This window comes from Taudactylus pleione, unplaced genomic scaffold (assembly GCF_031769625.1).
Source record: "Taudactylus pleione unplaced genomic scaffold, aTauple2 ptg001123l, whole genome shotgun sequence".
Classification (NCBI taxonomy): domain Eukaryota; kingdom Metazoa; phylum Chordata; class Amphibia; order Anura; family Myobatrachidae; genus Taudactylus; species Taudactylus pleione.
Window position 1 is genome coordinate 4855268 of NW_028285524.1, and position 12421 is coordinate 4867688.

The 12421-nt window shown below is 45.0% G+C and overlaps 1 protein-coding gene across 3 annotated transcripts in view; it reads left to right on the forward strand.

Moving 5' to 3' along the window:
- BRINP2 (BMP/retinoic acid inducible neural specific 2) overlaps positions 1 to 12421 on the forward strand; it is a 289957-nt gene that overhangs the window by 31573 nt on the left and 245963 nt on the right. Inside the window, exon 1 of one of the 3 annotated variants that reach the window (XM_088461921.1) lies at positions 1298 to 1497. The exons of the other annotated variants lie outside the window; for them this stretch is intronic. The gene's annotated coding sequence lies outside the window, so the exon portion shown is untranslated. Of the gene's footprint in view, positions 1 to 1297; positions 1498 to 12421 lie in introns of those variants that run through there. 3 annotated transcript variants of the gene reach the window in all.

Consider the following 12421-nt stretch of genomic DNA (forward strand, 5'->3'; position numbering starts at 1 on the left):
GAACCGCCCTCCCTAAGCCCCTGCCTGGGTTCCCATAGACCAGAGGCTGGTAATCATCTTGTAGGCCTATGGTAATTAGTGTGATGCTGGTCAGTGCATACTCAGGTATCCGAGGTCAGTCTGGTAAATGTGGGAAGACCTGTTGTCTGACTGAATTTAGTGAAGGAAGAGTGAAGTTGGACACTAGGGACCTCATTCAGAGTCGGTCATTGCGGCCGCACGCCACCGATGTTCGCTAAATTGCACATGCGTATAGTTCGCAATGCGCGTGCGCAAACTAGCTATTACGATCAGAAATTGCTCTCATTCAACTTGGCCAGGTCGGTAGTTTGAGTGACAGAATGAGCCGTTTGTGGGTGGTAACAGGGGAAGGTGCTTGAAAACGGGGAGTGGAGATCCGAACGCAGGCGTGCCTGACTATGCGAACGGCGTTTTATGGGAGTGCATACGGTTTATGGGAGTGCATAATTAACAAAGTAGCGTCATGGCACATGTGACATGGGAGGATTTTACACTGACTTGATCGTAGTGCTTGAGAGGGTATGGTCAACCTTAAGCTCTACGACCAGTTCCGATGGTTCTCGATGCTCGCGATTAATCCTTATATCCCAGGAGATGACGTGTGTTGTGATCAAGAAGGGGGCGTTATTTAGTCTTATGGCCGCTTCTTACCCTCGGTCGTTCAGATTACGATCTCATCTTAGGACCGCAACTTGTGATCGCTTAATTTGCATATCCGGCCCCTTTCCCCTACGACTGTGCGGCCGCAACGACCGACTCTGAATGAGGCCCTAGGTGTGTAGCTATCCATATCAAACACTAATATAGTTAGAACTATCTGGACAAAACAGATAAACTGATTAAAGAACATATGGCCCTTCATAGACCTGCAATAAGAGCAGCAATGGAATTCGTTGCCAGTGAGCAACCAGAGGCCAGACACTATGATACAGCCCCACATGGATTAGCAATGCTCAGATACAGAATTACTGATCATGTACCTGTATTGCTCAGAGGGAATCGATTGGAATGGAGATAATTCATCGTTTAGATACACTTCCTCCAAAGTTATGTAAAGCAGGAGCGGGCTGGGGGGGGCAGGGTGCCATGTGCTCCCCGGGCCGCCACAATGTGGCTGTTTGGGGCCGCTGCCCGCTGGTGCAGTGTGCATGCACATAGACTGTGGCCGGGAGACATGCAGAGTGTGCTCAGTGCTGCTCCCAGGCCAGGACATTCTGAGACACACACTGACGGGGGCGGAGTTTTGGGGGGGGCGGGTCTAGGCAAGTCAAACTGCTGCTGCTGCCTGCTAGCCTCCAGCTCCAGGGTCACCACGCAGAGAAGGCACGCACTGACTCTGAGCTGAGCTGCCTCCTTCTCAGGCTGGTCCCCCCTTATCCTGTCTCTCACCCTCCTCCCTTATCCATTCAATTTCTGCCTCCAGACTACTCCTCTCCAGTCCTCCTCTGTGTGCTCATGGCTGCCTCCAGAAACCAGGTAAGTGGTTGTGTGTGTGAGTGAGTGGGGGGTGGGGTGTTAATAAAAAAGATAAATTCTGTTTATGTACTGGTTACTGTGTGTTGTTATGTATGTATATATCTACAGATACCTATATAGATTATATATATATATCTCTCTATACAGTATATATATATATATACATACAATTTGTGTCAGTCTGCCATAAATTATGCATGTGGGGTGTTTTATTTTGTCCGTGTGTATATATATATATATATATATATATATATATATATATATATATATATATATATATATTATATTCTCTCTCTCTCGATGCTGCTATAAGTATCGGTGCCCCTGAGTCCTCGGTCTCTCCCCCTGTACCCCGTTCCACCCTCCACTCTTTGCTGTTCTGCCCCCTGACAGCTCATGTCTGACCACAACCCCCCTGCCCCATACTTACCCTGTTCAGGCCACAGGGTCCTCCTCTCTGGCAGTTGGTTAATGTCTTTCCCGTCTGCCTCGTAGTGGGAGTCGTTGGGGCGTGTGTTCAGGCTTCCACTGTGCAGGCATAAAGGAGACGGGACATATTTTGTGTAGTTATTTTTATATATATATGTATATACATATATATGTGCGACACTCATGAATCCCTTAATAATAAGTGTTCACAGCGGCATAGCTTGCTTCAACCTTTTAGTGTCTGTATTACTTCACACTATAATCAGGAGCACTACTGTTAAGGGATCCATGAGTGGCGCCTCTATCTGTGCAGGCACCTGGACTTCTGCTGCTGGTACTGGTAGTGCAGAACTATGTTGTTTTTTGTATATATTAGTGTGTACAAATGATGTCGGTCTGGCATAAATTATGTGTGTGTGTGTGTGTGTGTGTGTGTATATATATATATATATATATATATATATATATATAGCGCAAATATATTAGGTCAAAAGCGACTGATGTAAATTATGCAGTAATTTGTGAAGTGTGCAATTGTAACCAACATATTACACAGAATATAGAATAAAGATAAATAAATATATCACAATTTAATAATTACAATAACCAAATTAAACACAACAAGAGACTGTGCATATAAGCACAGATGATGCAAATAAATAAAATTAATTACCCACATTGTGCAAAGAATGCTAATAAATATTTAAGATGATGTTAAAAATGCAATTCATACAATTACATACATCTAAAAAGCAGATGGAGTTCATATATTTAAAATAGCCAGTTACACATAGGAATCAGTGGATAAAAACAAGTAAAAACTAATTCTAAAAGGTTTTTTAAAATAGTTCAAAACTTGTTTCAAAAGTATAGGAAGTTTCTACAAAATGAAATGCTTATCTGTATTAGTTAATTCAGTCAAAAGGCAGCTGATCCAACGCGTTTCATCCACTTGGGGACTTCATCAAGGGGTGCAGTTAGTCAGGGTTTGCCACTTTTTATACCCTTTATGAGACAGGGCTCCAATTGCCTCATTTAGATCCTCCATGACATCACTTCTGGTCATGGATGATCTAAACGAGGCAATTGGAGCCCTGTCTCATCTGTGCTTATATGCACAGTCTCTTGCTATGTTTCATTTGCTTATTTTAATCATTAAATTGTGATATATTTCTTTATCTTTATTCTATATTCTATGTAATATGTTTGTTGGTTAAAATTGCACACTTCACAAATTATTGCATAATATACGTCAGTCGCTTATCACCTAATATATTTGCAACATTTCACATTAAAGGGCTCTTCCAAAAAGTCCTCTCACATTGGGCTTAGCTGACACCCTTTTATATTAAGGGAGTACGTATATTTACATATATTCTATATTAATACTCTGAATAACTTGAAGGTGGAGCCGAATCATTTTTGTGTATCAAAATATATATATATAACGCCAATTTACATATTAGGCGGTACTCAAAGTAGGGACACATAGGGCCAGATTCTGGGTGGGACATAGCCGCGATGCCGGATGCAGTGGGGGGATGTATTTTGTCTGTGCATGCATCCCAATTTTATTTGTACAGAGTCGCAGGATAGATTTAGAGGCACGGTAGCAGAATTGTATTGGAAATGTATGGGGTCTTCCTGGGCGGTGACAGGGGGGTGGCTAGTCAGATGTACCGTGATGTTGCACTGGCGGGGGCCTGAGTCTGACGCCCCCCCTCCTCTCTGTCAGGTGAGCATCTGAGCACACACTACTGTGTGCTGGGCTGCAAAGGGAGATTGCTTGCTGCTGCTCTGCCTGTGGGGGGGAGCGATCGCGCCCCCACCTATATTTGCGCTGGTAAGAGGAACTCACAGCACCCCCTCCCCAGCACGTGGTACTACAATTGTTTTTTTCTTAAGGGGCGTGGCCACACCTTCCGCAATTAGACCACGTCCCCTTCACCCGGGCTGGCTCTTGGCGGCCCTGACTGTGTTTGCAGGCAGAGTTTATAGTTAGGAGTGGGATGTGTCTGAGCTCAACTCTAAATCACAGTGTACAAATACAAATAAAGATGCCCTGTAGTTGCATGCTATATGTACAAGAAGGTAATCTCTGTATGCTTCCAAAATGTGCATTTCAACCCCTTGAACTGCAATATAGTTTGTCAGTAACAAATTTTCACCCTTTAGCTACATTTGCTCCTAATGATAAATGAGGTCCTGCAGTAAAACCCGGTTGACTAAACCTTATCGGGCCCCACAGATGTGAAATAAATGCCCCCTCATTGGGAATGACATGTAAAGGCATGAGAGACCTCCTGAAAATGCAAAGGTATCACTTCTGATCTACTGGTGCCACGGAGGATTGTGGTGATGTTGGGTACTACACTTCTCAGGATGTGGAAAGCCAGAGATATGTGCAGCCGGGATGCTAACTACATCCCCCTATTACATCCCGCCCAAAATCACATTTACTACACTCCAAAAGGATTGTTTCACTTTATAACTCCCACTTTTCTCTAACTGATGTCTATAGGTTAGTCCCCTTAGTTTGCCTGTAATGTGGCATATACAGCGGTGACACAACGTACACACACACACAAGATAGTCAGTCACTGTATATCCAGCCATATAAGACAAGTCCAGGCAGCAACAAGACACATCCATAAAGAGTTTCCTCTCCAAGCAGTGACTCTGCCTAACCTGCTGCTTTCCCTATTTTATTTATAGTCAGTTACTGGGCACAGGACAGATTTGGATCTTTGTGATAAAGGTGCCTACACACTTGGCCATCTGCACACGATCCCACGATGTGTACGATTTCCCTTGAAACTCCTCCTCGGCAGCTCTGCAACGATTTGGTGTCTGCAGTGTCCAATTTACAAACTATCGTGCATCCAGTCTTTTTCCAGTGCATTGTGTCCCAGATTGGCAGATCTGCCCTACAGCACGACAGATCTGACGATGTGATGTACGGCCAGAAGGGACGCCCATCGCATAGTGATTGTGAGTGGGGACTCATGATTTGGGCATATTTTACACTATCTGTCGTTCCGATGCTTCGGAATTGGTCAGATCGGGTAAAATATCGCCAAGTGTGTAAGCACCTTAAGATCTACTTGTTGATAAAAACACCCTGATACTTTTCATAAACTGCAAGTAGCCATAAGGATCATTGGCCCTCATTCAGAGCCGTACGCTCTGAGCAGAGCGCATGCTCTGAATAAGGGCCGCCCTCCATGAAAATGGAGCGTCCTCCTGGACGCTCGTATAGCTGTGGGTCACCACCCACAGCCTATATGAGCGTGCATTTTGATGGCCGCGATGGTCGTGACCATCGCGACCATCGAAACTGCAAGCCGGAGCCTGCGGTTGAGGTTTTCAACCGCAAGCTCCGGAGTGATTTTGGCTCTATCAGAGCCAAAATCACTCCCACTGACATCACTAGTGATGTCAGTAGGCCAGCTTCTGACGGGAGGCGTTCCCGTGGGAACGCCCCCGTCAGGGAGGCACGCCCCCGGCACGCCCACCAAAGGGGGCGTGCTGTCAATCAACATCGACAGCACGCCCCCTTTGATCAGACACAACGAGCGAAGGACAGCCGCTCGCGAGTGGGTCTGAATCAGGCCCTTTGTGCCTTATAACCAATGCAGGGAAATTATACTAGTGATTCCAATGGAAAGTATAAATGTGTTTTTTTTAATATATAATAGCTTCATAATGGGGGTAAGGTGCAATCAGGCGGATTTATAGGGGTACATTTACTAAGAATCAAGTTTGGGTGAGATTGCAATCTCGGGTGAGATGAGGCATGTTTTTCAAATCTCAAATTAACTAAAGGCAAAGTCGGGTGAGTTCAAGAGAGATTTCTCTCATCTCACTCGCAAAACTCAGGAGAGCTAGCAAACTCGAATCTTCTCACCATCGGAAACACTCTGAAGTACTTTTCACTAAAAAGATACAGCTTGCAAATTTACCAAGAATCGGGATGACAAGCTCGGGTGAGATGACAGTGTGTCCGGGGCCCTATATGGATTACTGCGGAGAACATCGTGGGACAAAAGGTGAGTATTGGATCTTTTTTTTTACAGGTACTTCAATTGGATACTTTACGTTGAGAAGGGGATGTGAACATCTGGGTGCAGGTGAGTATGTACAGTGCCTTGCAAAAGTATTCACCCCCCTTGGCTTTTTACCTTTTTTGTTACATTACAGCCTGTAATTTAATTTTTCATCTGAATTTTATGTGATGGATCTGCACAAAATAGTCTAATTTGGTGAAGTGAAATGAGAAAAATATATATAAAAAAGAATCTTTATAAATAAAATTCTGAAAATGGCCATGTGCATATGTAATCACCCCCTTTGCTATAAAGCCCCTCAAAAGTTCTGGTGCAACCAATTACCTTCAGAAGTCACATAATTAGTGAAATGAAGTCCACCTGTGTGAACTCTAAGTGTCACATGATCTGTCAGTATAAACACAAATTTTCTGAAAGGCCCCAGAGGCTGCGACACCACTAAGCAAGAGGCTTCCCATCATGAAGACCAAGGAGCTCTGCAAACAAGTCAGGAACAAAGTTGTTGAGAAGTACAATTCTGGGTTGGGTTATAAACAAATATCCAAATCTTTGATGATCCCCGGAGCACCATCAAATCCATCATCATCAAATGGAAAGAACATGGTACCACAACAAACCTGCCAAGAGAGGGCCGCCCACCAAAACTCACAGACCGGGCAAGGAGGGCATTAATTAGAGAGGCAGCACAGAGACCAAAGTTAACCCTGAAGGAGCTGCAGAGTTCCACAGCAGAGACTGGTGTATCTGTGCATGTGACCACAATAAGCCGTACACTCCATAGAGCTGGGTTTTATGGAAGAGTGGCCAGAAAAAAGCCATTACTTAGTGATAAAAATAAGATAACACAATTTGAGTTTGCCAAAAGGCATGTGGGCGACTCCCCAAATGTATGGAGGAAGATGCTCTGGTCAGATGAGACTAAAATGTAACTTTTTGGCCACCAAGGAAAACGCTATGTCTGGCGCAAACCCAACACATCCCATCACCACAAGAACACCATCCCCACAGTGAAACGTGGTGGTTGCATCATGCTGTGGGGATGTTTTTCAGCAGCAGGGACTGGGAAACTGATTTGAGTCGATGGAAAGATGGATGGTGCTAAATACAGGGATATTCTTGAGCAAAACCTGTTTCAGTCTGCCTGTGATTTGAGACTGAGACGGAGGTTCACCTTCCAGCAGGACAATGACCCGAAGCATACAGCTAAAGCAACACTCGAGTGGTTTAAGGGAAACATTTAAATGTGTTGGAATGGCCTAGTCAAAGCCCAGATCTCAATCAAATTGAGAATCTGTGGTCAGACTTGAAGATTGCTGTTCACAAGCGGAAACCATCCAACATGAAGGAGCTGGAGCAGTTTTGCCTTGAGGGATGGGCAAGTATCCCAGGTGCAAGATGTGGCAAGCTCATAGAGACTTATCCAAAGTGACTTTCAGCTGTAATTGCTGCAAAAGGTGGCTCGACAAAAAGTACTGACTTTGGGAGGGTGAATAGTTATGCACGCTGACGTTTTCTGTTATGTTGTAATAAATGTTGTTTGATTCCCAATATAAAAAAAAAACACAACTTCACAGTTGTAGGCATGCTCTGTGAATGAAATGATGCACACCTTCAAACAATCCATTTTAATTCCAGGTTGAGAGGCAACAAAACATGAAAAATGCAAAGGGCGTGAATACTTTTGCAAGGCACTGTATGTGCATGTATGTAATCTTTATTTTCACGATGTGTGTTGTGTTTTTTTACACATTTCTTTACAGGTGAACTACACGTACCATTGAGCCCTTAATGCCCCGCATGCTGGTACTTGTGGTTCTCCAAGTACCAGCATGCGAGGGAGGCTTGCTGGGACCTGTAGTTCCATTGTAAAGACATTGTGAATTATTCTAATTTTTACACACTAACACTATCAACCCACCGCCCAGAGGTGGCGGGGATAGCCCCAGGCTGTAAGTCTAGGCCAGGGGTGCCCTGGAGAGGGGGACTCCTTTATTGGAGGGGTCCTCAACTCCCCAGGGATCCTTGGTCTGGGCTGATTAGCGGACAGGGCTGATGCTGTGGCTGGGGGGCCCGGTGAAAGGGCGCCCCTGGCTGTGGCATCAGTCCCCCACTAGAAAGGGTCCAGAGCTGGTTTTAAATATATGGTGAACCTCATGCAAATTTTTTCTCCATATATTTAAAACCAGGTCTGGCCCTGCTGCCTGGTGCTGGTTCTTAAAATACAGTGGAACTCTACACATTTTTTCCCCTGTAATTTTAAGAACCAGGACTGGCTGGCAAGTCTGGGGCTGGTTAGTCTTTTTGGGGGGGACCGCACATCTTTAAAAAAAAAAAAAATGTAACCCTTTTTTTCAGGTCCTAACACACAAGCAGCAAGCACATACCTCACTGATATGTGCAGGCTGCTAGCTCGGGAGAGATTTACAGAGAGAAAACACTGCAATCTCGGGTGAGTGATCTCATCTTCACTTGCAACTCGGGGGGAGACCATCGGCAATCTCACTTTCAGCTAAACTCACTTAGAAAAACGGGAAAATCACCCGTGGTTCGGGGATACAAATTGAGATTAAAAAGAACTAAACTTGACCTGTCTCGATTCTTAGTAAATTTACCCCGTAGACTATTCAGGCAGTCAGAAAGATTGCTACTATTTCAGGGAGTCTCCCTGACAATCAGGGAGAATTGGCAAGTATGGGAATATCTAGGTAGAAAAAGGAGGGGGATTTAACCCCCTATTGTTCCTCAGCACACTTACAACAATATATGAAGACTATATGGTCATAGAAATTCAGAGATATTAGTTGCATGCATTTGCAAATACATGGAAAGCTGCTAGGCCTCGTCACGGCTTCTCTGTCACTAGCAGTCCCTAACATTAGGAGGTTCACGTCCGGGGCGCAGTGCACCCCGAAAAACGTCCAGCCCAGGGCATCACATGAAAAATGGAAAAAGAGTGACAGTGCAGTGTAAAGTATAGATGTGTAAGACTAATTAATGAGTGTTGAAAAAAGAGGTTAAAATATGTGAAATACTACATGAAAAAAATACAAAGATAATATGTGATGTTAAAAGCATCTATGTGTATTAAGTGGTGATGCCATGAGGGGGCCCAGCCAGACCAGCCCGGGAGCACTCTGCCCAAACGCTCACCCCAAATGTAAAAAATACCAATTATAAGGCATGATAAAGGCACATATACATTTTGTCAAATGTAAGGCCTCATGATAAAGGCACATACATAAATGCATCCACATTGAGAGCCAGCTTACCAGGGAGTCACCCCTGGGAACTCCAACTAGCACTACTAGAACCAGCATGCCCTACTAATGCTGGCTCCTTCATGCAACTCATACCAAACAAACAAATGGCAGCTGCTCAATATAGCAGTATTAATCAGGTGCATGAAAGGGAGGGTCATACTAAGTAAAAAAATTTATTAGTCTTACACATTTATACTTTACACTGCACTGTCACTCTTTTTCCATTTTTCGTGTGATGCACTGGGGGGGTCCTGGGCTGGACGTTTTTGGGGTTCGCTGCACCCCGGACGTGAACCTTCTAATGTTAGGGACTGCTAGTGACAGAGAAGCCGTGACGAGGCCTAGCAGCTTTCCATGTATTTGCAAATGCATGCAACTAATATCTCTGAATTTCTATGACCATATAGCCTTCATATATTGTTGCAAGTACTATTCAGTGTGCTGAGGAACAATAGGGGGTTAAATCCCCCTCCTTTTTCAACTTAGGGTCTCATGCAGACCCGCTCGTGAGCGCTCGCAAGCGGGTCGATGTTTCCCAAATGCGCATGCGCACGACAGAGGCGCCTCCATCGTGCGCATACGCGAGACTCGAATAACGGTGTGGTAGCCGTCGTTACGGGTCTCGCAACAAAGGGGGCGTGCTGTCGATGGTGATTGACAACACGCCCCCTTTGGTGGGCGTGCCGGGGGCGTGGCTGCCCAGACGGAGGCGTTCCCATGGGAACGCCTACCGTCTGGGGCCAGCCCCACTGACATCACTAGTGATGTCAGTGGGAGTGATTTTGGCTCTGATAGAGCCAAAATCACTCCATGGCTTGCGGCAGACGAGACCTTACCGCAAGGGTCTCGTTGCAAGCCTGATGACCATCGCGACCATCATCATGGAGGCCACCTCGCAAAAAAAAAAAAACACGCCCTGATTCAGAGCGGGCGCTCGTTTAGAGCGTCCGGCTCTGAATCAGGCGCTTAGTATGGAATGGGTTCGATTCCCGTCAGCGGCAGCCCGACAGGAGCAGAGTGCGACGCAGCGGAAGCCCGACAGCGCTGGAAATCCCGATCGTGGATAGGTAAGTATCCACTAACCTAACCCCCCTAACCCTCCTTAGGGGTGCCTAACCCTAACTTCCCCCCCAAGTGCCTAACCCTAACCACCCCCTTTCCCGCTACCTAAACCTAAGTTCCCCGGGGGGGTGCCTAACCCTAAGTCCCCCCCGGGAGCTCTAAACCTAACCCTCCCCCCCGCGGCTGTCCGCGGCGCCCGGCATTACTACGATCGTGATGCCGAGCGACGGTCTCCCGGCGTCGGAGAAATGCGGGCGTCTACATCTAGACGCCCGGCATTTCACCCTTGCCGGGATAAGACAGTCGGGAAGCCGGCTGCCGGTATATAGGCAGTTGGCTTCCCGATTGCTTCCCCTTAGTATTATCCCTCCCTTTCATGCACCTGATTAGTACTGCTATATTGATTGAGCAGCTGCCATTTTTGGTTAAGTATGGGAATATCCCCAGGGGCATAGAGAGGCCAGCTGGGCTCAGGTGAAAGGAGGGCGTGTGGCCTATTCGCGGGAGGCCATGCCCCCTTAGGATTTGATTACGAAAAAAAAAAGACTTTTGCAGCTGGGGAGGGAGGTGCTGTGAGCCACCCAGCACGGCACAAAGCCGCGGGGGGGGGGCATAATCCACATGATCGCTCCCCCCCCCCACAGGCATAGGAGACTACTGTGGCTGGTGCTCAGCAGCCGCGAGCAGTCTCCCATTGCAGCCCAGCACACAACAGCGTGTGCTGGGCTGCTGTGACTTAAGAGGGAGGTGAAGCGGCGCCAGGCCCCTTCAGCAGCCCGGGCCCGGGTAATTAGTACCTGCCACCTCCCCTCTCTGCGCCTCTGAATATCCCAGCCAAAACCAAACCGCTCAACTCTAATTTTCAGTAACATCCAAACAATATTTAGGGAAAAAACAAAAAGGGCAAGTAACAACTAAAGGAAAAGCAGTCGTAAAATAAATGCCAACCACAGCGATAATAACAATAAAAATAAAATATATAAATTTTAGGTAGAGACCTTCTATTGTAGTTTGTTACATAATGGATATAAAATTCATGGACGGAAACATTGCGTCCTGTGAAAAGTGTCCTCCAGTGTCAGAATGCACCATGATGACCAGGGGTTATGGAAATGCTTAAGATTATACTATAATATACCTGTTCGTCTCCCATTAAAAAAACAGATCATTAAGTAGCTTAAGTTTTACCATTGTGCTGAAACATTTATCTTGGTAGGCGACGCACATTTCCTGCCAACTTCATATCGGAGTCTCTGACTTATTAGGCAAAAAGACCAATGGTAGCAGCTTCATGCATTAAATTACATCAATATGAAGGATTGCACTTTTAGGCAGATACATCGAGCCGCCATGCTAGCCAACAATATATGTGAGGGATGATCAACCACATGATGATTCCTAAAACAAGACTCTTGATGTGAAATATATGCAAAACCGTCGTAGTTCACCCATTCAGTATGATATTAAGGATACATCTTGCAGAGTTTTCATTTTTATATTATTATTTGTCTTCACCCAAAAGGGGCTGGAAATTTCTGTCCTCCGTCTTTTGCCTGTTTATCCAGAACGTACTTTTTTTCAGCGATGGCTTAGCGAAGGCGGTAGCAGAGAGGATTTATATGGAAAGTGAGTGGAAGCGAGTCAGCTTTTTGGGGAGGCAACGGTTGGTTAGAAAAACGCAGACGTGTCTGGAGCATTTTCTGGGTGTGTTATAGTGACCCTCAAATGCGTTCACTAATGAAAAAGATCTCTGCGCTAATTATTTAGCTAAAGGATTGATATAAATGAATTGACAATCACCACAACGTTGTATAAAATTTATATCTTTACTAATAATATAATACAACAATTTCAAATTGACTGGTCAAGAATATAATATATTTAATATGTCAATAACACATTGATTCAATTGTTAAATACAATATCACAAAAATCAAAGTATGTTACTGAGAGAGGTAAATCCAAAAAAACTGGTATAAAAAACATGCAATGTATAGATGGTGTCTAAATATATATATATCTCATAGATAGTCTCAATATGAAAAAAATAAAATAACATCCAGTTCACAGGGATAATTCTAAAATATATCACACTAAATGTGTGTT